General features: G+C 53.7%; 1 protein-coding gene and 1 pseudogene across 2 annotated transcripts in view; one reads left to right on the top strand and one right to left on the bottom strand.

Annotated features, from left to right (window-relative positions):
• The window catches only part of CAMTA1 (calmodulin binding transcription activator 1), a gene marked incomplete at its 3' end in the record, with an annotated part of 887,568 nt that overhangs the window by 124,839 nt on the left and 736,350 nt on the right, over positions 1 to 26,379 (top strand).
• Positions 6,045 to 6,459, bottom strand: LOC309957918 (protein FAM136A-like; annotated as a pseudogene). Its single transcript has one exon. The product of its transcript is annotated as a protein FAM136A-like (transcript).

Below are 26,379 nucleotides of genomic sequence, written 5' to 3'. Positions count from 1 at the left end.
AGCTTCTGCATGGGTAGAGTCACCTGGGTGGCCCAAAACTACCCGTGTGTCTCTTTGGAGCCAGGCTGGAGCGTAACTTTGCAGGGTTAACCCTCTCTACTGAAATGTTTCTGCTGTATTTGAGGCTTACAAGATGAAGCCAGTTAGATATATATATATATATATATTTTTTTTTTTTTTTTGGAAGTGGGGAGAAATGCTGGTCTTGTTTCTTTTCTTTTTTTTCATTCAGTTTCTTATTTATTTATTTACATTTCCCCCCACTTTATTTATTTATTACATCTTTATTGGAGTATAATTGCTTTACAATGGTGTGTTAGTTTCTGCTTTATAACAAAGTGAATCAGCTATATATATACATATATCCCCATATCTCCTCCCTCTTGCATCTCCCTCCCTATTTATTTGTTTTTAAATTGAAGTATAGTTGATTTACAACGTGTTTCAGGTGTATAGCACAGTGATTCAGGTATATATCCATCTATCTATGTATCTATGTATCTGTCTATCTATCCTTTTTCAGATTCTTTTCCCTTATAGGTTAGCTGGTCTTGTTTCTTGAAGAGAAAATGCTAAAATGGCTTGATGTGATGTTTGGAAGCAGCCCTCTGCTTAACTTGTGTTCCTCCAGCAGGTCGTGGTTTGGGAAGGCCACCACGTCCTCTCGGTCCATCTTTGTCTCCTGTGTTTGCAGAACGCAGCGAACAGGGTCAGGAACCCACGCTGACTCTTTAATGGGGAAGTATTTAAAAGCTGGAGCTGAGGGCTTCCCTGGTGGCGCAGTGGTCGAGGGTCCGCCTGCCGGTGCGGGGGACGCGGGTTCATGCCCCGTTCCGGGAGGGTCCCGAGTGCCGCAGAGCGGCTGGGCCCGTGAGCCGTGGCCGCTGGGCCTGCGCGTCCGGAGCCTGTGCTCCGCGGAGGGAGGGGCCGCGGCGGTGGGAGGCCCGCGTACGGCAAAAAAAAAAAAAAAAAAAGCTGGAGCTGTGCTCTCCTGTCCCCTAGCGGGTCTCTGCATGGGACCCTGTGGTTAGCTGGGTCCGGGGTGCTTTGGGCCTGGCCCCCAGGCCGCCAGCTGTTCCGGCACCAGCACCTCTTGCTGGGCTTCCGGCAGCTCGGAGCCTTCTGCTGGGAGAGCTTTGTTTGTCATTGCTCGACAGCCAGGAAACTGAAGTGGCGGGCGAGGCACGGACCTGAAAGGTGGCTGCGTGTCCCCATTGCCGTCCTCCAGGCTGTCATCCTAAATTGCTGTATACCTGCTAATGAGTTGATGAGGCATCACCTTGCGTTTGGAGCAGCTGCGTTAATTACATCCTCACAGCCATCCCCTGTGCCCACCACTCCTGGCAGCTTCCTTTGCTTTAAATTAATAGACCAAATTAGAGGGAAATGGGGAGGGTGTCCCTGGAGGCCAGATGCCCTCTGCTCCTCGGACGCAGATGATGACTTTTGTTAAGGACCAGGAAGTGCAGTCCGTAAGGCGGTCCCTGGAGGGCGTTGGGGCGCCCGGGAGGCCACATGAATGAAGGTGGCTCCTCTGAGCTGGGAGGGCCCTGCCTGTGCTCGTTTTCTTTGGCACCTCGTGCCCTCGTGGGCGACGGGGAAGAGGGGCTGAGCGATTGTCCCACCTGCTGGCAGTTATCGTCCATCCAGAAAATAAGACCTTAGTGACACACCTGAAAGCCTGGAAACAAAGCTCATCTGCAGAGTCTTTGCATGTGTTTTGTCATCTCTAAATGCCCCGAAAGGTAGACCAACAAGGGCAGAGCAGGTCCAGGACCCAGAGCCCTCCTGCCAGGCCCCTCCCTTTACCGCATCCCTGCCTCCGGCTGTAAGGACAGGCAGCCGAGTCTGTGGCTTGAGCTGCGGAGGGCAGTTAACTTCCCTGAGCTATTTTCATCATCTGAAAAATGGGAACACCGAGCCTGCCTCTTGGGTCTGCTGTGAAACGTAAACCCTCAAACTTCATTACTTCTCTCTGCTTCCGTGCCTGCTGTCTGCTTCCTGCCCTGTGCCCAGCCTCAAGCTTATTCCTGGCACACGCTAGGTGTTTGGTACATATTTGCTGAGCAAGTGAAAGTGACAGTGATTTGCACAATGGTAGCTAAGGACACCCCACCCCTTATCTTCCTGAATCCCTGCCCCCTTGCCTCCCCTCCCCTGCCCTCCCCTGTAGCTGTAACTGTAGGGCCAGAGGCGATGGCCAGGGTGTTAGGATCCCTCAGGTGGTGGGCGGCCTGGAGGGGTGAGCAGTACAAGCCTGGTTTGAGAAGCAGAAGAAAGGCTTTGCCTCCCCACTTTTTCACCTCAGTTGCTTGGGTTTCATCTGGATTAGCAGGTATTTTAGGAGCCTCCCAGGAAGTCACACACTCTTGAGTTCACTGGCTGGGGTAGCCATAACCCTGAAGGTCAAGTCCTTTCCGATTGGCTGCTGCAGCATGCTTCGCAGGCCAGCAGGGTAAGCGGCAGTGGTGTCCCCGTTTGTTTCTGAATAAGACATTATTCCCAAGAAGTCACCAAGTGTGAAAACGTGTGTTATCTTGCTAATGGGACACTAATGAAATATTAAAGTGCATCTCTCTTCCTGTCAGTTTCCTGGGAGCCACTCCATCCTCTTGATTCTAGTCTATCTTTACATAAAGAGCCCCAGGGAATTAACATTTCTTATACTTTTCAAAATAACCTTGGTATTTCTGCTGCCGCAGTGGAGAAGTTCGTAATTTCCACTTGGTGACCGGCTGGGTTGAGACGCTCTCCCTCTGCAGGGGGTGCCCTACCTGGGGGGGGGGGGTCCCTTTGGTCAGTCCTCCCAGCACCTGTCCTCCTGGCTGACAGCTTCTCCCAGCTCCCTTGTGGTCCCCACTGTCTCCCTCTCAGCAGAAGACTTGACCCCAGTGCGCAGGGGATACTCTGTTGTAGCCACTCTGGGCTGAGCCAGGCCACTGCCAGTTGCCATACATGGGTCACAGAATACTTCCCACTACCCGGTCAGGCAGCTGGGGAGGCGTTTCTGTTCCCACTTTGCAGGGAAGGCAGCTTGGGCTCCATGAGGTTAAGTGGCCTGCCCAAAGGTACCCCGCTGGTAAGTCAGAGGCAGGATTTGAACCCAGCCCACGCCCTGTAACGCCAGCGCTGGGCTGCTTTCCCCAGCAACCCCGTCCAGCTACAGGTGTGACCTACCCAGGTTGCCGTCAGTGTGCCATGCCCTTGAGTGAGTCACGTTATCTATGCTTCAGTTCCCCCTCTCTGAAAGGGCCTAAGTGCCACCCTTCCTTCTCTATGTGTGAACGTTCCTGGGGACAGAGGCCATGGAGGAGGGCTTGGACTTCTGGGGCCAGTTTCTCCCCCTGGCCTCTAGATTGGAGCCCTCATCTTTGCTCTGGCCGCCACATCCTCTCAGATGCTTGGGGAGGTTGAATCCCCTACACCCCCCACCTGTGAGTCCCACACAGCTGGACACTGGCTCCATCAGATTGCTCATTGCACTGCTGGGGAGCCTGTGGGTCCCCCCAGAGCCACTTGCCTTTGGGGTTCCCCACACCCCCATCCTTGTTGGGGTGCCCTCCCCAGCACAGTGCAGTCATGGCAAGGGAGGCATTCTGCTTGATCCCCGGGAGTTTTTGGCCAGGTGCTGGCCCCTGCCTAGAGTACCTTGCTCCTCCTTCACCCCACTTAGCTTCTTCCAGCAGAGACTCAGGTCAGCTTCTTCCTGGAAGCTTCCACTAACTGTTTCCTACCTGAATGCTGTTCTTTCTCTTCCTGAGTGTTTTTAAGTTGCTTTATGGATGAGCATTTCTGTGTGAGCCCCTCAAACTGTGCTGTGCCAGGCTCCGCACTCCATGCTGGAGACCAAGCTGAGGAACGTGCAGAGGAGGGAGATGTGGGGAGGGGACCAGGAGAGACTCACAGAGGAGGTGGCATGGATTTTGGTTCTGAAGGCAGAGTAGGGTGTTTGAGAGGTAAAGAGGGGGCCCTTCCTAGGGGAAGGAATAGCACAAATGCAGGCATGGGAGCAGGCAAGGATGGATTTGGAGGCAAATGAATAGTCCGTTTTGTCTGGAGCACAGGGTTCATGTCAGCATCTCGAGAGGGGGCAAAGACCCTGCACTAGGGCAAGAGTCTCTGTCAGATGGTCTAAACTGCCTGTGGGGGTGCTGAGCATAATCACACTTGATCATTTCTGAGGGATTCTGGTTGCTGCCTGCCTCCCCCAGTTGCGTGTAGGTTGCAGGAAGGCAGGGCTTTTCCACTGTTGTGCCTCTGGTGTTAGGACAGCACCTGATACGTTTAACAAGTACTGAATTCTCAAGTAAATGAATGTGCACTTGAATTAAGGCAGAGCAATTCACACACAGAGCTACTAGCTAGGATGGCCTAGCTAGTGGCCATCCATGGCCATTTATCGTGGCCTCTGCCCAGTGGTACTAGTTGTAGGCCACATGGGGTGCTCTCAGTCTCTTCTCAGCGCCTGGTCCCAGGCAGACCCATAGGGAGGGTGGCACAGGTGCATGGTTGGGTCACAGACCTTTCCCTCTTTGAGATGCAGCCCGCTTAGGCCTGGCTTGCGGAAGTCGGGGCTTTTAGTTCAGCAGGTCTGAGGAAACGGGCAGCCCCTGTTAGCCAGGGAGGTGCCAGGAGCCACCAACTCTGGGGCCAGTGTTCTGCTGCTTTCTCTCCCCTCCTCAGGAACACATTCTTGTCTCCATCCCACCAGCTTTGTGTTTTGAAGAAAAATTAAGTCTTATTTATTTTTAAAACCAAACCACTAGGGAAATGTGTCACAGTCTTGAAACAGCAAACAGACAGGCTATGTTATCAAGTAATAAGTTGGTAAAAACGCAACAAGGTCCTTAATAAAACGATAAGGTGGCTGAACTGCGGCAAGAGCAATGCATGTCGCACAAGCGGTATTTGGCAACGGGGGGCTGTCCCGTTTTTAGCTCTAAAGGAGTCACAGCTCGCCCCTGAGTTGCTGACTTTTTCTCCTTTGACCTTCGTGTTGCCAAGGGATTGTTTCAACAGAGCTCTGTTGTTACAGGGGACAAAGTAAGCAATACTGGGTTTAGGCTTTCATTCTATTTTGTTTTATGGAAACCAGATTTTTCCAAAGCCAGTACTTCATAACTCTCTTAATTAATAAGCAGCTAACAATTCCTCTTTCGCTGTTCATTCCTGAATACTAGCATACAGCACAGTCAAAATCCCCTTTCCCTTCAAGTGTGAGTGTCACTGCGAGATTGTCTTGTCACTCAGCTGACTCTGCTGCAGACAGCCTCAGGGCTCATCATGGCTGCCAGTCAGAGGGGAGGTTTGCTTCCCCTGCCAGTGTGATAGCGCTTCTTATGTTTTTGCAGGGTCTCCAGGCTGAAAGATGTCATGTGTGAGAATTTTAAGAAATGCACATGCACATCCTGACGGCCAGAACTGAATATCCGCAAGGACCCTTTCAAAGTTTTTATCCAAACTACCTCTCCCAACTCTACATCTTAAAGTAGCTTCATGCCCTTGTATATAAAACAAAACCACGCAAAACAAATCCCCAGAGGCCCCCTTTCCCCTTCTAAATTAGTGACCCTCCTGGATTTTGTTTTACTTCCAGTTTGTGGAACATGTTGTAGTGATCTTTCTGGTAAACAGGAGGCTGGCAACCAACAGAAACAGCTCTCCTCACACCCCACCAGCTCATAGGCGGGTCAGGTGAACCTGCCAGCCTGCTGGTATCTGTGTACTAAGAGAATCTGGTACCTTGGAGGGCTCTGGTTTGGTGCAAGGGAGACTCCCTGTTGCCGGGATAAGCCCTGGCCACATGAAATTCAGCCTCACAGAAACTCTCCTGTGCTATCTCTGACCCAAATTTTAGCACCAGTTTTTTTCACTTTCTAGGATTCACACACGAAGAACCAGTGTCCAGAGGCAAGTGACATAGGCCTTAAACTTGCTGCTATCCTTAATTTCCTCATTCATAAACTTTCCTTAGAAAACCCAAATCCCCGTTCCTCTTTTTAAATAGATTCCTGCCTTCAGCCCCGATGGCCAGTAGCAGACAGCTATTTCCCAATGGACGAGAGAGACTCCTTCATCTTCTTGGTCTTGGTTGGGATGAGGTTCACGTGGCCATCCACACACTTGGTCACGCAACTCTCCAGCTGCCGCTTCACCTGAAGCTCTTTTCTCCCCGCATCTATTGAATCTCTGGCTTTGTCGTTGCAGTGTATAGTGCACAGGGCCAGGCGGTCCTGGAACTTCTCCAACTCGCAGGTCACCAGGGCCTGGGCTTGAGCCAGAGGTGCATGGCAGCGCTCAATGCACTGGTGCACTTGCTGCATGGATGCCTGGTCGTCCTCACAACAGCCGGTGCTGCACCGGAACGTGAGGCCCTGCATCTTCCGGATGTTCTCTCTCCAGACTCTTCACCACAGAGTCCACCGCCTCCTGCACCCGGAGCTGCTGCAGCTCTGCCATGGCGACCCCGCGCAGCTCCCTGCCGCGCCGGCGCCCACATGCTCACCAGCTTTTTATCTTAATTTACGAGCCTGCTGTAGCACCAATGAAGACACACTGTACTGCCTGGGAAAGAAACCACGGCCGAATTCTAATTCTGTACGATTCAAAGGCACGCCTTTGGCCGGAGCTGCTTTAGAAATAAGAAAAGTAGGAGACACAGCCCTGCTCGGGCTTGCTGGACTTGTCAGGGAGCCTCGTCCTGGCCGTCTCCTATTGGCCTTGGGCTTCATGAAGCCTGATTTATTTTTCTAGTCACTAGTTTTTGAAAAAAGAAAAGCTGCCTTAATGGAAACTTTTAAAATCCAGGAGCTTTGGATTCCTCTACTTTGTCAGGCAAAAGTGGATTCATGTAGGTAGTTTTAGCCACAAAAACGCACATATTTATGAAGGTTTCAAAAATTAGATTTTTCACTTCTTTTACTCCAGGAACCTAAAAACCAGACTTGGAAGATAATTTTTGTAGTGGGGTATGTGCATTCAGTCAACTAGGAAATGTAGCAGTTTTCGAAGGTCTCAGAATTTCTGCATCTCACGATTCCTTTGTCCGGTCCTCTTGGGGACTTGCTCCTGAGTTCTTTTCCTGCCCAGCCTCCCGATTCGGAGGTGAGGTGTCGGTGTGACTGCAGTTTGAGAAGTTTCACAAGAAGGCGAGGAGTGGCCAGAGGAGGGGCGATGGGGAGAATAGAGCTGAGCGAGCCTTGCTTTTCAAGATGGGGGAGCCCAGCGCAGCCTGGATGGAGAGGGAGGGCTGGACTTTCTTTGCTGGAGGCAGGTCCACGGGCAGAGCCTGGGGGCGAGAGGAGGTGGTGTGCCGTGGAGGGCGTGAGGGCCCACGTGGTGAATGAGCCAGAGGCAGCCGTGGGCCTCTGGCCTCCCCCTCCAGCAGCTGTGGCCACTGGCATGGTGGGAGACGCTGGTCTGGGGAGGAGGATAGAGTCAGTGATGTTCACGGTCACTGAGAAAGCGAACAGGCAGCCCTGCTGCTGACCAATCCTTTCTCTGAGGTTGGGGTTTGGAGTCGGGGTAGCCCTCCACCTTACAAACAAGAGTCTGGTCCCAGCATTATGCCACTCCCAGACGCCAGCGTGGGACCGATGCCCCCCTCCCCACCCCGGTCTGTGGCCGGTTGCTCTCTGGTGGGTCCCTCATGCTGGGTGTGGGCACTGGAGCCCCCAAGTCTCCAGGGCACGTCCTGTGAACGCCTTCCTGTTCCCAGGCCCAGCTGCCTCGGAGGTGACCACGCTGCCTGGGAAGGGGTCGAGAAGGGGGCCGGGGTACACAGTGTGTCTGCGTTCTTCCTCTGTGCTTTCTCCTGCCACCGGGTGGGAATCCCCAGGACAGTAGAAATCTCCGGGTGTCTCCCTGGCTGGGGCTCCCCCACCTGTCAGCACAGAGCCAGGCCTTTCCCAGGCATCACAGAGTAGAAAGCGCATCTGTTTTCCAAGAAAGGACGCTGAGAGAGATGGCCAAATTGAGTTAGGAGTGCCAGGAATCCAGACCCACGAGTTCCTGTAAGGCCCGCCTTACCTCTGAATTACAGCTGCTTCCCGCGTTTCTGCAGGGAAACCGAGCCGCTCTCCCCGCGGCATTTACAACGGCTTGATTTACAGGCCCGCATGCTCGCTGCGCACTGCACATCCATTCTCTCTCCGTCTTTAAACTTTTAAGCCTTTGCCTTATGAATGAGGCGACTGATTTTCTAGGTTCCCTGGGCTTTTTATATGAGGTCTTTTTCTTTCTTCTCTGCTGGTTTCTCCGTAAACATGTTCTGAACACCTACTCTGTGCAAGACCTGTGACGGGCTCCCCAGGGGTCCAGAAACGAACTTGTCAGAGTTCTGGGCCTCAAGGACTTTGCATTCAAGGGCGGGTGGGAGGGAAGATGCCCAACATGCAGAGAGGTTCCCTACTCGGTGTCCCCACTGAGCAACCCTGTAACGGACGCTTATTCTGCGCTGACGCCGTGTGAAGTGCTCGGGCCTAGTGCTGATGGCCAGGACCGACGAGGACCCCGAGCTCACCCCGTGAGGAGGGGGCGGTGTGTCAGGGGGTAGGAGGACAGGATCACAGACCACTCCTGGAGCCCACAGCAAAGCCCGTGTGCTCTGGTGGGGGGGTCAGGGATGGTTTCTCTGAGTGAGCGATGGCTAAGCTGAGGCCTGGGGGCTGAGCAGGAGGTCGCAGGTGAAGGGGGCAGGGGAGAGGGAATTGTTCCAGGCAGGTGGAGTTACCCCGTGAGGATGTGGCATCCAGAGAGAGCACGGCGTGTCCGAGAAACCGCCCGAAGTCCAGAGAGTGCAGCGTGGAGCGAGGCAGAGGTCGGGGTGCTGGAGCTGTCTCCGCCCCAGGCGGAGCGGAGCCCCGACGGCGGTGGCCAGCGTGTGTGACGAGCCTGGGGAGACACCGGGGGGCCCGGGTCGGGCGGCTGATGCGATTTCTGTCGCTCGGAGGAAGGGCCACGGTGGCAAGACCGTACGTGAGGAAAACTGTTCAGAGACCCTGAACTTGCTGTCATTAATCTCAGTGACAACTGGGCCAGAGTGGGAGAGAAGTGACAGGTTCGAGACATTGTTAAGGAGAGGACTGTGTAGGACTTGGTCATCAGTCCGACCTGGAGGGTGAGGGCCGGAGGGGAGCCAGCACAGCCCCAGGGCTTCTGTCTTGGCCTGCTGGGCTGGAGGAGGTCGCGTTCACTGCCACGTGGGACCCCGGGGTGTACGGAAGCCTGTGCTTCGAGGCCCCTAGGAGACACCTGCGGGCAGTAGGATCTGTGAGCGTAAAGCTCAGAATCAAGGAGCGCCTGGGAAATACAGCTTCGGGAGTAGCAGCAGCTACGGCCCGGGGAGTAGATAGACACCCCCAAGGGGCGCAGTGGAGTGAGAGGGAAGGAGAGCCTCAGGGAGCCCCCCAGAGACACAGCATTTAAGGGGAGACAGAGGGAGAACCGCCAAGCAGCGGCAGCGAGGCCGTCTCAAGGGGGACGTTCGCCCTCTTTGGTGCAGGACAATGGCAGGACCTCAGAGACCCTGGGGCCCTGGGAGAAGACGCGGGTCACTGGACCAGGTGGCCCAGCAGGACCACAGCAGAGAAGCAGGGAGGAGCTCGGTCTGCCTGGGACCTAGGTTGGTGGGGCTGCGTCAGACCCAGCACCTGGGGGCCCAGACCCCCTGAGCCCCTGGGCCCTGCTCGCCTGCCTCTAACTTTCCTGCTGTGGCGAAGGCCTTCCCAGCTCCTCTTTGCAAAGAATTATGCACTTCTTCTTGACTGGAGCTCATGGAGCAGCCCTGACGCCGAAGGGAGAAAACATGTTTGAGGAAGAGGAGCCTTTCCCCCAGTCCTGAGCCGGCCGCTCTGGACGAGAAGCCTGCTTTTTTAATCTCAAAGAACTTTACATTTACGCTTGACTGAAGCCCAGGCCACTTTTGTCCTGGGAGCCAATGGGAAGCCGGGGCTTGGGTAATCTACGCGAGGCCCCTTAGCTGCCCTGCATCCATCATCCCAAGTGACAGAAGTTACATCATTAATCATTGGTGGCAATAGAAAAGTCATTGGAATAGAATGTTGTCACGGGATAAATGTCTCCCAACTGCATATAAATGTCTCGGCTTTACTGTACTGTTTGTGCTCGAGAAATACTGTGGTGGCTTCAAAATGGTATTTATGTGGCGTCAGGAAGCCATCAACACAGCCTGTCCTGCCCACACCGTCTCCCAGGGAAGCCTGGACCCCCTCAGGGGCCTCAGCCTGGGGCCACCGCACACCTGGATTTGGGCAAAGGGAGGGATGCTGCTGGCTCCTGGGTGCCTTAGGGCGGCCGATGCCGTGAGGGTTAGAAAACGCTCCAGCCCAGTAATCCTGCCGTGACACCCTGGTCGTCGTCCCATGGCTAGAGGGATTTGCACCTTCCCTCTCCATGGCCACAGACCCTCTGATGCAGGGGAGAAAAGGATGTGAACCTGGCCGGGTTGCAAGGCCAGAGGGCCAGACGCTTCCAGGCGGCTTTACCGTTTCAGAAATCAAGCCCACAGCGTTTTTCTGGCTGGCGTCTCTCTGTTCCGTGACCTGGAAACACGCTGTTTTTGGGAAGTGCAGATCTGCTGACAGACACCCTTTTCTGGAGGTTTGTGTGTTTCTCTCTGGGGCGAGCCGCCCTGCCTCGGATGGGCCAGATGCTGCTGGAGAAGGCGCTGGGCTTAGGAAGCGAGGCCCTTTTTGCTGGGATTTGAAGGAATTCTTTCTGCTTGAGCCTCAGCCTCTTCGTCCACTCAGGGTTCCTGGAGCCCTGCAGGGCCCGGTGGGAGGAGTGGGCACCCCCAGAAGCGGGGTGGGCACGCCAGGGGCCTGAGGCAGGGGGCTGCCTCGGGTGGAAGGGCTTGCAGGCCTGTTAAGGACCGACTCTGGGTGACCCACGAGCCGTGTTAAACCGGAGCCAGGTGTCTGAGCTGATAAGCCGGGGCCGGGCTTTGTGGAGTGTATTTGGCGGGAGGAGAGGTAGCTCCCCTTTTCTGTAGGGGATTTCGTAAATCACGGCCTATCAGATATGGAAGTGATCTGAGGCCAGGTGGATCCCCGACTTTGGATGTCACAGGCTGGTCAAATTTTAAAAGTTTTAATTTGACCAAGTGAGGCCATTAAAAGCCGGAGGCCAGCTACTATATCATCATTTCATAAATGGAAGAACATTCTAATACCAGCAGTATAAGAGGGACATAATTGCAATATAAAGAGCATTTCTCAAACGGAATGAATTTAGCTTTGTGAAGAATTTGCTCCATTATACCTGGTTTGTTTTGACGTTTCTTTTTGTCTCTCGTTTTTTTAAAATCAAGAGAAAAGTCCAGCAAAAATCTGTTCCTGGTCCCCGGTCCCCTCATTTCAGGCGGGCAAAAGGAGGGAGGGTGTCTGGCCAGAGCCCCACGGCCAGCAAGGCTTGTGTATCGTTCCAGCTAATTCTGGCTTCATAACAAGTCACCTCAGGCTTCGCAGAATCCTTTATTGTTATCACCTCTCCTGGTTCTGGCGGCGGCTGGGCCGGGCCAGGGGCCCTCACTCGGGGTCCCAGTGCTGCCGAGTCGTCCGGAGGGCCCCTCACTCCGTGTCTGGGAAGACGCAAACCACTGGGGGCAGAGCAGCGGGGGGCTCCTTGGGCCTCCCTCCTTCTGTGTGATCTCCACGGCAGCGGCAGGACAGCCAGACTTCTCACGTGGGCCCTAGAGGTGCGAGTCCTGACAGGGAACCCAGGGGAAGCTGTGTTGCCTTCACGAAGTCACATAGCATCGCTTCTGTGAGCTTGTATTCAAGGAGGGGGGAATTACATGCCCTTCTTGTTGGGAGAAATGCCAAAGGGTTGGCTGACATGCTCTAAAGCCACCCCATGGCTCCCAAGTTCCCCTGAGAGCCAGGTTTTAATCTGGGGTGCTGGGACCTTAGATCCCCCCTTCCCTTACCTGTTCCAGGAACAAGTCTGGTGGAGGATAAAGCAGGTGGCTCTCTGGTGATGGGGGGCTGTTTCCGCTTGCTGGTCGCTGCTTGCACTTCTCTGAAGTAGTAAATTTCATAGATAAGGTAGATTCCATCAAATAAGTACCAGTTAAGCTCTTTGATGATCATAAGCGAGATGATGAATTAAAAAGTTAATCTAGAGAAATAACTGATAAAGAACAGAGACTTCGGGAATACAGCGTAAACTCGCAGAACTCCAAGCGCTCACTCTTTATAAGAAGGCGGCCTGCAGCCCTGCTTGAGCACCTGCCGTGCGCAGGCCCAGTGGTGTGCAGAGGTGTGGGGGATGCGAGCCTGAGCCCCCGAGTATCCGTGATCAGGTTGGGGGCCTCCTCGTGTCACCGTGTCGGGACCAGAGCGTGGACAGGGATGACAGCAGACCCTTTTTAAATCCCTCTGCTCGGGGTGGGCTCGTGGGCTGCTGGCTTTCAGCTCTGCAGCTCCCCGTCCGGGAGGTCTGTAAGGGCTTGCAGGGAGGTGAGGAGGGATAGCAGGCCACCCCAGAGCCACGTGGCCAGGCCCTGTGGGGACGCCCACAGCCCAGCCCCCAGCACGGGGCCGGCAACCTGTTCAAGCCGCACCGGGTGAAGTGCGAGCAGGTGGGGCAGGGAGATAGGTTTCCACCAGCCTGGGGAGGGTCCCGCGTGGTTGCTCTCCGTGGGGATGAGCTGCCCAGACGGGGGCTTTAGGGTCAGCTGGGGCAGGAAGTCCATGTCCGTCACCGTTTCCTAGTTACTGGACACCAGGTGATTCCCCAGCCCCGCCCGGGTCTGGCCCAGTGTCCTGCCTCCACGGGGACCCCGGCTCCCATGAAAGCCTTCTGGGGTGTCCCTGGCCTCCGCCCCACGAGCTGTGTGTCTGTTCTTGTGTCTCCCTGCTTGGGTGGCAGGCACCCCAGAGACCTCCGTCCTTTGAAGCCTCAGGGGGGAACCTTCTTGTTTGCTCAGGGTGACAGGCGCCGTCCCCAGGAGGTCCTGCAGAGCTGCCCCACCATGTACCCGCCCCCCGCATCCCCTGCGACTCCTGGGAAAACAGCGGGGAAGGCTTTGCGTTTCTGCCCAGCCCGCAGCCCCTCTGAGACCTCTCTTCCACCAGCGCCAGGCGAAGCATGGGGGCCGTGAATGAGTTCCCGGGGAAGCTGGCCAGACGCCTACCCGTGGGCCTGCGGAGGCGCCAGCACCCGGCACAGAGCAGTGGATGGACAGACACCCTTAACCTTCCCCACGGACTGCCCAGAGGCCTCGTTCTTTCCCTCCGAATCACTGAGACCTGCTGGGTTGGTGGGTAATTGTTTCATACTACAGCTCTTGCCAAAAGGAGGGGGAAAACAGTTTCCCAAGGTATGGAAGTCATCAGAAACAAGGACCCCCTCCGAGGCCATCACGCAAGCTGGTTTGCAGCTTCGCAGATGAAGGGGCGACTGGGGTACGTTCCCGCGTAGAAACGAGATGGAGGCTGACAGGATCAGAAACAGCGCTGGGAGCACAGGCCAGCCAGGCCCGCCTGTCACCTCCTCGTTCATTTCATAGAGTTGACTTACCACATGCCAGGTTCCAGGAATGGGTGTAAGTAGTGAACCCAAGGGGCGACGTCCCCCTTCTGGAACTTTCCTACTAGCTGGGGGGACAGACGGTGGGGACACAGGAGCTGCTGGGGAGGAGGCAGGTCAAGGAAGGCCTGGCCGAGCCCCATGACCTTGAGCAGGGCTGCTGGAGCCGAGAGTCAGGCCTGGGGCGTGGGCTCCCCAGAGGCACCCGCTGCCACCCTGGCCCTCGGGAGTGCGGGGTGGTAACCGGGGGCCTGGCCTCTCCCTCCTTCGCCTCCTGGGTGTCGACGCTGCTTTTCTGATCTGGTGCCTGTGAGGAGGAAATATATATTTAGACTCTTCTGTACTTTCCGTGGTAACAGTCGCTTTATTCCTGGTGAAGAATGAGGAAAATGGGTCAGCTGTATTTACTAAGAAGCGTGTTCCAGCTCCTTTTCCGAGGCTATTTATAAACTTTAAAAAATGTGAGCGAAGTTTTTTGCATCTTACTGGAAGCCGGAGTGCCTATGAATACCCTTTCTATTACTATACCGGGAATCTAGCACTTCGGATTTGAAACAAGTCAACTGGGGCAGATAGAAATCTTGCAAACAGTGATTTTGATGCACTCTGGCAGGATGGGTTTGCCTCGTGGTCGGATTTCTCTGGGCGTTTTCTCCGTGAGACCTAGTCTAGCTTTCCTGGGTGTGGCGAGTGGACCACACAGTCTGACCCTGGCCCCACTGGGCCCTCGGGGGCTGCAGGTCCCTGGGGTGGCGGGTGCCCGAAGCCTGGGGACTTGGGGGATTTTGGAATCGCTCATCCATCCTTTGGGGCAACGGGGCCGTGGGCCGCTCCATGGTGGGCCCTGCTGGCTCGGCCCAGGGCTCACCTTCACTCACGTCCTCCGCCTCTGATGCCTCGGCCCGTGTGTTGCAGGGTCACCGGTCCACTTACATTGTGCCCCGTGTGTGCACAGAAAACGTAGCTTCTCTCCTTCTCTCCATGTGGCCTGACCTTGCTTTCGAGAGCGGAGGGCTGGGCTCCTAGATTTTAGGTCCACTCTGGGAGTGTAGTCGAATGGCTTGTATCAGCCCCTGAGGGAACCCCTCTCCGCCTGGATGTTTTGGGTCCCTGTTCAGTCTTTCGGAGCGCCCCTCCCCCGCTTCCCCCTGCCCCTTGGGGTTTGGGGAGGGGTGTGTGCTCGTGGCCTGGTGGTGGCTGAGGGAGGGGTCCCTGCACTCCACGGGTGGCTCCGTGGGTGCTGCTTGCAGAAAGGCTGGACGGATGAGCCCCAGGAACCACCGGCCCATCTGGCCTCTGGGGAGGCAGCCCCGGAGGTGGAGCTGGTCCACTTTTATCTTCTCAGCGTTCCAAGGCCCCTTCCAAAGCGGCCTCCGCATCTTGACCATCAGAGGCCTCAGCCTTCCCGCCTTCTCCCACTGAGGCCCTGGGGCCCGCAGGTCATGGGGCACGAAGCCACCCGCTGGGGGTGTCTGTCCACCAGGGGGCAGGTCTTGGGGGGCTCCTCCCCTCACTGCCTTAACGGCTGCAGGGGTCTTATTTCCTCTCTGTGCCCCTGCCTTCTAGGGGTATCACATCCATAATAAAGGTAATAATGATAATAAGAATGATCAACGGTCACCACTCGCTGATCACTCACTCTATGCCCAGCAGAGTTCTGCACCCTCCTGTGTAGGGGCTGATTCCTCTTCAAGGCAAAGAGGGTTATTAGCGGATGAAACCAGTTGTTCCAAAGTCAGTTGCTCAGAACAGTACCCGGCAGCCTGAGCGTGAGCTCCGGGCGGGCCGCCGTCCACGATTGCTCTCCGTCTCGTCCATCTACCTGCTCCAGAGCAGAAGTTTCCAAACTTTCTTGGTTCTTGGCACCCCGAGTGCCTCAGTGATTTTCTTTTTTTTTTTTATGGCATCCCTAGAATACTTAACGGTTCCGTTAAGAATACTTAACAGTTCCGTTTATTAAGAATACTTAATAGTTCAAAGAATACTTAACAGTTCCGTTTATTAAGCAGTTAGATCCAAAAGCCTTAATAAATATTTGTGTCCTAACAACAGCTGCTTGAAAATATCATACTCATAATTTTTTTATTTCATTCTTAAATTACCCAGTTACTTACTAATGGTGGATATGTGTGACCATCGGGGGCTGGACAGCTTTTCAAATCCCGGAGTCAGATTGGGTGCCGCCAACCCCACTTCCTGTTCCATCCGGATTTTTTCCAGGTCCTTCTTATCTCAGCAATCACTGAAAACTCAGCTTCACAGTAACATGATGTCCTCAAAAGGCTCGTAGGCTCATCTCACGGTGAAACTGTTATTCCAGTGGTATCTGACAGGGGTCCGACAGATATGTAGTATTGCTTGTTTCCCTCCATAACTTAAAATATCCTGTGGTCTCATGAGTTCTTGGAGGCTCTCCAGGGTGCCTGGGTGCACAGTTTGGGAACCGTGTTCCTAGGGCCTTTGGTTCCTCCTTGGTACCCAGGAAGCAGATCATTGACCCTCAGGTCTCAGACTCCTGGTACCCATCTGGGGGGTGGTGCGTGCGGGAGAGATGACAAGGGTCTCGTGCCCACCTCCATCCTCCCTCTCGGCCCCTCCCCAGTCTCTCGGGACAGGAAGGGGTGTTCCCTGCGCTCCCTCCCTCTGCATTTCATTCTCCTCCTGCCTGGGCGTCAGCCAAAGGGTGAGGGTGCGGAGGGGCATCTTCTCCACACTCGAGGAGGAACCCAGGCCCCGGATTCAGAAAACCCTCCCTCTGAACACAATGCTCTCCGATCTGCGGCCATGCTGCTTACACTAACAAAAATCATGCCAGCCGTTCAGAGCTGAGAATTCCCTTTGTTGTTCTGGTGGGTAACGTGTCCTCTCCTCTGCCTGAAGTACTGAAATCCGTTGCTTCAACGGGCAGGGAGCTCCCCAAACCACTCGGTTTACAAGACAGCGAGTCTGAAAAGACTTCTAAAATGCTGTGCTCCCTCTGCAAGCATCAGAGGAGGAACCAGGTGTCTGTACCTTCCTGTTCAGCAGGTGCGAATGTCTTAGGCCGATGGTAGACCAGGCGGGCAGGGCTGCATCTTATTAAACAGGTTCTTCACCCCAGGTCCTCTGTGCTATTCCTGCTCTCACACAGCCCCTCCTCTTTACCTTTACTCCCAGCTGCCTTCCCCATCTTAACCCTCCCAGGGAAGAGTTGATTACCTCCGTCTCCCCTGGGAAGATGCCCCTGCCTGCCTTGTTCCCAGACAGGCCCTTCCCTGCCGTTCCAGCTGCGGCCACTGCACCCTCCCTCCTTCGCCTGGGTCGGTTCCAAGATCTCACCCAGCTCATTGGCACTCGGGCGGGACCTTTGCTCTTGCTGTCGCCTCCATCTGGCCTCTCTGTCTTCAGCCGCTCCCATGCTGCCGCAGCTCATTTTGGTCTCACTTTAAATGTTGCTTCCCAAAAAGGCCGTCTGTGAGACCTCCGTCTAAAGGAGGCCCCCATCCCCTCTGTTCAGTCCCGTCAGAGACCCCGTCTGCATCGTGCTGTTTTCTCAGCACCCAGCGCTTTCTCAGAGGAGGGAATTTTTTTAACAGGAGGGACGTTCAGGGTCGCCAACTTTGAATTTTGCCAAGTAAGACTTTGAAAAATTCCAGCGACCATATATCATCGGCGTTTCAGAACAGAAAAGTTGGAAGGACATAATCTCCGGATGAAGGACAGTTCTTCAGATGAAATCAATTTGGCTTTATTGGGAACGTGTTGCATTGGCCCTTCTCTTATCTCGAGGAGGATGGATGGAAACCCTCAGGACACGACATGAGTCCGTCAGTGAGTGCTTTGGGGACTCCGTGGTCACCCTCCCAAGGCCGTCCTTGTTTCGTTCTCGTGACGTTTGTCCCCTTCACTCAGCTGTGAGCTTCTGGTGGGGGGACCACACTTTAGACTTAAGTTGTCTTTGCTGGGCTTCACATGCCCATGTTGGTCTCTGGATGCTTCCAGATCTGTCCAGATGCCCTCTCCTGTAGCTTCGAGCCGGCCTCACCTCCCCTTGCACCCTGGCGACTTGTCATCATCCATCCACACGCCTGTCCCCCTGGTGGAGAGCCGGTGCCCAGACAGGGTCCAGGGCTCCCTCCGGTTTGTTCCGCGGGGCTGGCACCCGCGTTCCTCACTGTGCCGCGCGCTGCTTCGATCCGCTGAAGACAAACCCTCAGCCAGTGGTGACCGCGGACAAGTCCGTGACAGAGACCACCCTCAGGCCACAGCGCAGGGTATGCGACACGGAGCTGTCTGTCTGTCTCTCCAATACGGAATTTAGTTTCTACTTCAATCCTTCCTTCCACCAGGACGCCGAAACGTAATCTCATTTAATTCTGGGGTTTCTCAGCACATTTAAAGCTGCCCCTAAACCACCACTGGGTTTGTCGGTGTGTGAGGGGCAGGTGGCGGGAGGGGTCTGGCCCTCAGTTACTGCCATTTCCTCAGGTTCCTGGCTGCCACCCCGTATGTGTCACTGCTCTGCCCCCCTGTCCCCTGGCCTCTCCAGGGCCAGGTTTCCTCAGCTGCTTTATGCCCCTCTTGGGGGCTGAGGGACCCTTTTGCTGCACCGCCCCCGCCCCCACCCCAGCAGCCCTCTCTGTTCTCTGGGGCGTAGGGTGCATGCCATTGGCACCACGTAAGGAAGAAGACCCCTGCTGGGGACGATGGGCCTCTCTGGGGTCCTCATGTCACCTGGCGCCAGGGCGGGAGCAGGTGGGACAACGCCCCACATGGCTTTGATTCTTCTGTTCTCTGTTCCACGCACCAGCCCTTGCCTGGGGCAGAGGTGCCCTCAGTCTGATTCGCATAAAAGGCTACAGGAAGCCGGGGCCAAGAGAAACCTCTGTTCACACCTCCCACCTGTGAACCTGCTGCAGATAAAGGTTCTGGTCGGGGCTTTTGCGGGGAGACTTCTAGGCTGTCTGAGGAAGGAGGGAGGGTGCGGGCTGAGCACCCATAGGGAGCTTGTTCAAAGGGGGTGTGGGCTGGTACCTACTGGAGCTGTCGAGTGTTCTAGATTATTTGTTCATCTGTGTATTTGCATTTGCTTAAAACTTTCACTTTAGAAGTAATACATGTTTAATGAGGAAAAGTAAGGAGAGACAGAAAAACGAGTAGAATCAGTCATTTATCTCAGCACCTGGATTTATCTTTACATCTTGGTGGGCGTCTCTGAGAAGGGTTAGTCATAAAAGCAGTGATAATTATAGCACCAAATATGGCTCTTGCGGTGAGTGCTTACGATGCCTCCTTCTAAGAATCACACAGATATTAATTGATTGAATCATAACAGCCCTGTAGGGTGGATACGACTGTTATCCTCATTTTACAGAGGAGGACGCAGAGGCACAAAGTGTTTGTGTGATTTGTCTGAAGTCAGTCCGCTGGGGAGCCTGGTGGCGCACTCACACTGCACACCTGCACACATGGTACGAATTTATGGCCAAGATACACAACAGTGATGCACCCACCAGTCAGGGTTCTTGTCCCAGTTTCTTTCAGGAGAAGAACCATATTTTCCTCTGTGTCCTCAGGGCTCAGAACACCAATTTACTGAATGAATGAATGAATGAATTCTGATGCGCGCTTTTCCTCCACGAGTCACGGGCAAATTACTGTTCCTCCTGTTGGCTCCTTTCTTTCCTTTCCCTGCTCACGGCACGCACACATCCTGGGGGCCTCCTCACACAGCTCCAGGGGCCCCCTTCACCTTTTTAGTCTTTATCTAAAAATAGCGTCATCGAGGCATCATCGACATATGATAAACTGCACATATTTAAAACGTACACCTTGGTGGGTTTTGACATCACCATCACCAGATCAGGAGAATGGAATGCCCAGCCCCCCCAGAAGTGTCCTGGACCCCTTTGTAATTCCTCGCTCCAGGTCCGCCCCGCCTCCTTCCCTGGCGCTGCTGTTCTGCTTTCCATCACCATAGTTAGTTTGCATTTCCTAGAGTGTTATAGAAATGGAATCATACAGTCTGCACTCTTTTTTCCGTCTGCCTTCTTTCGCTCCACACAATTATTTGGCGGCTCATCCATGTTGCAGGTATCAGTTCATTTCTTCTTATCGAAGAGCAGTGTTCCACTGTGTGGATGGGAGGTGATTTGTCCATTCACCTGTTGATGGGCCTTTGGGTTGCTTCCAGTTTTTGACTCTTACAAATAAAGCTGATATGAGCATTCGTGTGCAAGTCTCTGCATGGTCGTATGCTTTCTCTTCTCTTGGGTAAACACCTAAAAGTGGAAAGCCCGGATCATGTGGAAGGTGCCAAACTGCTTTCCAAAGCAGCTGTACCACTTTCCGTTCCAACCAGCAGCAGGGCATGAGAGTCCCAGTTCCCTCACATCCTTGCCAACACTTTGTATGGTCATTCGCTTTCTTTTTATTATTTTTTTAGATTTATGTTATTGAAGTATAGTTGATTTACAATGCTGTGTTCATTTCTACTGTACAGTGAAGTGATTCAGTTATATATATATGTATGTGTGTATATATATATATATATATATATATATATATACACATACATTCTTTTTCCTATTCTTCTCCATTATGGTTTACCACAGGCTATTGACTATAGCCCCCTGTGCTCTACAGTAGGACCTTGTTGTTTATCCATCTTCTATGTAACAGTTTGCATCTGCTAACCTCAGACTCCCACACTCCCCCTTCCCCCCTCCCGCCCCGCCCCGGCCCCCTGGCGACCACGAGTCTGTTCTCTGTGTCTGCGAGTCTGCTTCCGTTTTGGATTCGCTTTAATTTTAGCCATTCCAGTAGGTGGTTGGTGGCATCTGGTCGTGGTTTTAATCTGCATTTCCTTAATCACTAATGATGTTCACACACTTAATTGCCACCCCTGTGTCTTCTTGGTGAAATATCTGTTCAACTCTTTTGTCCATTTCCAAAAAATTGGGTTCCCTGTGTTTTTATTATTGGGTTTTGAGAGTTCTTTATATATAGTCTAGAAAAAGTCCTTTAGCAGATATAGGCTTTACAGAGATTTTCTTCTAGTCTGTGACTTCTCTTCATTCTCGTAACGGTATCTTTTGAAGAACAGAAATTAATTTTGATGAAGTCCAATTTATGGCTCATTTTGTTGTCATAGCTCATGCTTTTGGTGTTGTATCGAAGCAATCTTTGCCTAACCCAGGGCCACAGATATTTTCTCCTATGTTTTCTTACCAAAATTTTATACATTTAAACTTAGGTCTATAAGCCACTTTGAGTTCATTTTTGTATATGGGGTGAGGTTCATTTTTCTTGTTTGTTTGCATGTGGATGTCCGGTTATTCCAGCACTATTTGTTGGAAAGCCTCCCGCTTCTCCACTGAGTTGCCTTTTGCTGCTTTATGGGAAGTCATTCGTTCACAGGTATGAGGGTCTGTTTCTGGACCCTGTTCTATTTCAGTGATCGGTTGTCTGTCTTCACGCCAAACCCACTGACTTGACTGCCGTAGCTTTATAATAAATCTTAAAATCCTTAGAAACGGGCTTCCCTGGTGGCGCAGTGGTTGAGAGTCTGCCTGCCGATGCGGGGGACACGGGTTCGTGCCCCGGTCCGGGAGGATCCCACATGCCGCGGAGCGGCTGGGCCCGTGAGCCATGGCCGCTGAGCCTGTGCATCCGGAACCTGTGCTCCGCGACAGGAGAGGCCACAACAGTGAGAGGCCCGCGTACCGCAAAAAAAAAAAAAAATCCTTGGAATCAAAGCCGTGTTAACTCTCCATTCTTCTCTTTCAGAGCACGTTGGCAGCTCTGGGTCCTTCGTGCTTCTGTATGGATTTTAGAATTGGCTCCCGTTTCTAAAACAAAGCGTGCTGGGATCGTGATTGGGATCCAGCCTCACGCTGTATTCTCTGTGGGTTCCCTCCTCCGGAGTCGTCACCTGGTTCCCCCTACACGGGGCAGCTCTGGGGTCAAATGAGTGGCCTGGTGGGAAGTAGTCAGTAGAAGGAGAGGGTGTTAGTATTTATAAAGCGTTTTCAGAGACACTTTGCATTGACCTTAGGGTGTCAAGATGTGATTTTTTTTGTTGTTATTGAGCTGGGGGGTCTCTGCTGAGGAATGCAGACCTGACAGATTCCTAGATGCTTGTGGAAGCTTCCATCACTTGTGGTCCTGGGTCAGTCCTGGCAAGGAAACCGCTCTTCCTTTTGCAAAGTACACGTGGAGATTTAATCCGCCCGGGTGGCCTGCCAGAGGTTCCACAGGTGTGAACGCCCGCTGACCTGGGTGGAGCCACAGGTGACCCTGCGAGTGGGCACTGGGCAAGGATTTCCTTCTAGAACATTCCTTTGAGGAGGAAGGAGGAGACTTGGTAACTGCAGCCCTGCCTGGCTGGCCATGTCTCCGTGTGTTCCTGGCCTTAACATGTGCGTGGAACCCCTCACCTCCTTCCAGGGGTGGTGTGTGGCCCGCAGGAGCTGCCCGAAGCCCTGCGGCAGGTGCCCCGTTCCCTCCGCTTTCCTGGGCCAGCTCTTCAGGGAAGGTGTTCTGCAGGGGCCGTGTGGTCAGAGAGGAGGGAAAGGCTTTGAGGAAGCTCTGATGGGCCATTTCAGTGGGCTTTTCCGAGGACTGTGCACTAGGGGCTGCCCCTGGGGAGAAGGAGCTGTTAAACTGTCGAAATAAAAAGTCATCCAAACTCCTTGGGCCAATCGAAAGCACTTAACTCACACGACAGGCAGCGAAGGCAGCAGATTTCCCTGCAGTTGTGTTATGGGGGCCGGGGGGGAAAGGCTGTTGGGGAATTGAAAGAACAGAGGGAAAGTTTTAAAATACTGGAATCTACCTAGTCAATAATACATTAAATTTGGGATTCATAAAAAGTAATAGCGGTGAAAATCTCCCCAAATAAGTTTTTATTCTAGAATGGGATGGCAGGTCTCCTGGAGCACTGATTATCCCATAGGTGTGGTATTCTGAAATACAACCTGGGGCATATATATTGTCAAATAATAAAGTATTATGAAACCAATCAGCTGTGAGCTCCCCACTTGGCAGTTTGGAAGTAAAACCCTTTCTCCTTTGCAAGACCAAGTGACTCTTAATTCCTCCCGGGAGATTTCATGTTAAAATGTGTTCACTGCCAGCTGACAAAAGAGGCGAGTCCAGATTTATTACCCTGGCACCTGCAGCAAAAAAAAAAAATGACGGATGATGAAAATATATTTAATTATCATTCCACGCCACATCTCTGCCTGCTCCAGTCACAGGGCTGCAGCTGTTGGCGCACACTTTATTTTAAAGTCAATGTGCTTATCTGGAGCGAAGGCTGCTAGCTCTGAGTAAATTGACTTGTGGGAGGAAAGGGTGGCGATCTTCTCTAGCCCCGGCCGAACAAGTGCGGATTTGTATTCTGTGCACCTGCTTTAATTGTCTAATCCGCCCCACATCATATCAGCTCTGGGATTTGGCTTTTGTAAAGAAAACATTTGCAAGAAGTAAACTTTTCCGTGGCCTTTCTCAGTGGACATGAATGATTTTCCTTCCTAGACTGTGAAGCTGAAGGTGGATGCTCATGTTTCTGGAGAGGCGTCTCAGACAGGAGGAGCCCTAGACAGGCCCTGGCTGGACCCTCTTCCTCACCAGATGAGGACAGAGTCCAGAGGGCAGGCGCCGGGGCTCCCACGGTGGGAAGTCTGGGACTGGAGCCCTGGCCTCCTGGCTCCCGGGCAGCCCCTGTGTTCTTATGACTTGTGTCTGTGAGAGGTCCAGCCATTTGGAGTGATGAGCCCGAGCCTAGAGGATGAGCCACAGAGCTGCTCTCCTGTTTGTCTTATGTTGGAGCCTTCTGGACAGTGAAACCCTGGGAAGGGCAGCAGCGCTCCGACTTGGGTGAAATGTGTCAGATTTCGTGGATTGCAGGTCAGGGGGAATCTGGCTTGGCCGTCCGGAGTGCGTACCATTAACCTGCACCTAAGATGATGCAATTTTCAACAAGGAAAGCCCAGATAATAGGCAGTACATAATGTGGCAATATTCCGGCTGTATCTCTTCTTATCAGGAGAAGCCACTCAGTGTTTTGTGTATGGTGGGATTTAGTACAAAGTGATGGAATTTCCACTGAAAGTAAAATACAATAACTGGATTAGCAGTTGGGAGAGATGAGGCTGAGTGTTTCTGACGGTGCCTTGTGTTGCCGGTGGCTGGAGGTGGATGCCTGTGGATGGGGCAGGAGGGGATGAGGTTTCTGTGAATGTGAGCTGGCACGGGGAGGGGCGCATTTCCTCTGACCTTCTCTTTGATGAGTAAGGATGCAAGATTGCATCTGCTGAGTCTGCAGGACCTGAGGCTTGGGGGAGGAAGGAGAGTTCTGTCTCATGGATTTGGGCTGTGAGCAGAGTTCTTAGCCACCAAGCTTTCCACGTATTGATCACCTTTTGTCTGTAAACCGGAGAGAGTCCATCGTCATTGCCACCGTCTCTCCCATCATCGTCACCATCACCGTATTCCTCCTCCTCTTCACCGTCACTTATTATGTGCCAGGCCCTTCGCTGAGTCTTTTAAGTTTGTCATCTCCTGTAATCCCACGAGGTAGATATTATTCTGCTTATTTTACAGCTGAGAAAACTGAAGTTTAGGTAAGTGACAGAGCTAGGACTTGAAGCCAGACCCTGGAGCCCATTCCCTCAATTATACTTTTTCACTTAGGAAATTTAAACATATAGATTTAACTTTATAGGTTAAAGGAAGGAAGGAGAAAGCCAACTCTGTCCTTTTTAAGAAAAAAGTTTGAGGACATCAACAATTTTGAGCTTGAAGACTGATGCTTGGGGATTTCTGTTCCCGTGTGGCTGACAGCCCCTCAGCTCTGGGAGAAGGCTGGTGTGTGTGGGGGGCAAAGCTGTGGGGATACATGGAGGAGGTGCTGGGGGTCCTGGCCCCAGGACTCCCCAGGGAGAGTCACAGCCTGCAGCAGGGAGCCCCAGTGGGAAGGGAGCCTCTGCTCCATCCTGGCAGTGCTGGAGCCGTCGCCCCTGGAGTGGGACGGGGACGGGGCCCTTTGGTGGCTTGCCTGGGAGGCCTGGGCACAGACACTCAACCGCGCTGTCCTCCCAGGTCTCCTACGTGGTCTCTGCCCTCCCTCACAAGCCGCACTGTCCCCGGTGTGTGTTGGTCCTGTTGGTGTCGCTTGTTTTCTTGTGATAAGTCAGAGCAGGTGGGGCCGTGCTGAGTGGCCAGCACTCTGACCCCCCTCTGCCCTGGCCACACGGCCTCCAGGAGGCCTGACCTTTGTCTCTCTGGTCTCCCGTGACTCCTCTGGCACCCAGCGGCCGGCCCATCGGGGGCGCTGGGTTTGACGCTTGACCGTCGTGTAGGCTGAGTGGGATTGTGACTCCATCTTCCGGGCTGAGCTGCCTGGACACCTGACAGGGTGGCAGCCCCCAGAGCACGGGGACATCCTGCACTCTCGTCTGCCGCCCGCAGCTGCTCACTCACAGCAGGATCTCGGGGTTTACACCAGCTCCCCACGACCACAGAGCCAGACCGATCTGTGTCTCAGAGACCAGCTCTCAGCAGATACTAGTTATGTGTCTGCTGTAGGTGCGGCGCCGGGGACCCAAGGCTCAGGGAACTCAGGGGGTCATGATGGCTCACAGGGCTGCACCCACATTCACGCTGTCGTCACCACGCCCTGGGCCAGCGGGACTTGCGGCCACGGCCAGGGGAGCAGACGTCTCCCACGTGGATTGTATCAAAGGTCGAGGAGACGGGCCACGTCATGACTGGCTCATCAGGGTAACTATGGACAAGAAATTAATGCCGATTTTATTTCCAAGTGAGGCTGATGACTCTCTTTACCACATTAATTTTTATTAAGCATTTTATGTATTATTCCATAACCACAGAGTATGCAGAGACAGTTTAGAACACATTATGGGGTTGTGCGTTTGGTAATTACCATATGGCCTCAGTCCAGAATGTAGAAAAGAAAGTAAACATGATTGTTTTCCAGTAGAAGGGAATCACCATGGTGATGTATGGACAGGCCTTGGAACCAGCGGCACCGCCCACAGTCTGGGCTCACGAGCCAGTGCCACCCTGTCCTCGGGACAGTGGCGACGCCCGACCCTGTGGGGCAGCCTCCTGGCCCCTCATCTCGGGCTGCAGGGCTTCTGCTCAGCCCCGTTCCCTCCCCCGGCCTCTGCTGCCAGCACCCTTTTCTACTCCATCACTGGACACATCACACAGGTCCTCCTTGCTGCTCAGGTGTCCCCTCAGGGAAGCCTTCCTTCCTGCCCAAAGCGAGTAACCCCGGTCCCTCCTGATCACAGTGCAAGGTCTGTTTCATCATGACACTGATTTACCTGGAGGGCTTTTGCTTAGCGTTTGTCTCCTCACTGCCTCGAGCTCCAGGAGATCAGGGGCCTTATCTGTCCATCCCAGCATCTCTAGTAACTAGCCCACCCACAGCGCCTAGTAGGCCTGCAACAAATACTTACTGGATGAATGAATGAATGAATGTCTGCTCCCCTGGACTGTGACGTCCCCAGGAGCAGTGCTGAGCATCCCGGTGCCTCTGCCTGCATCTCTGTGGAGCCTTAAACCGTCCAGCCGGGAGGCCGGGACGGAGCGTCTGTCGGGGAACCGGTGCTGGGCTGGGGGCTGTGGATTGCTTACTGAAAGCTCAGAAGAGATTTCTGAGCCTTTTGGGGAGGCAGGAGCCTGAAACGAGTAACCATCCAGGGACTCCAGGAGCGGTAGAATCAGGGGTGCGATGGTGTGATGTGGGTCATAGGGAGGACGGAGAAGGCCCGTGTCCACTCTTCTGTGTAATCATCGCCTTTGTCTCTGTCTTGG

The sequence above is a fragment of the Leucopleurus acutus genome, assembly GCF_964270905.1.
Source record: "Leucopleurus acutus genome assembly, chromosome: 2".
In the NCBI taxonomy this organism is placed as follows: Eukaryota; Metazoa; Chordata; class Mammalia; order Artiodactyla; family Delphinidae; genus Leucopleurus; species Leucopleurus acutus.
The sequence above is the reverse complement of the archived record's forward strand: the minus strand, read 5'-3'. Positions and strand labels throughout refer to the sequence as shown.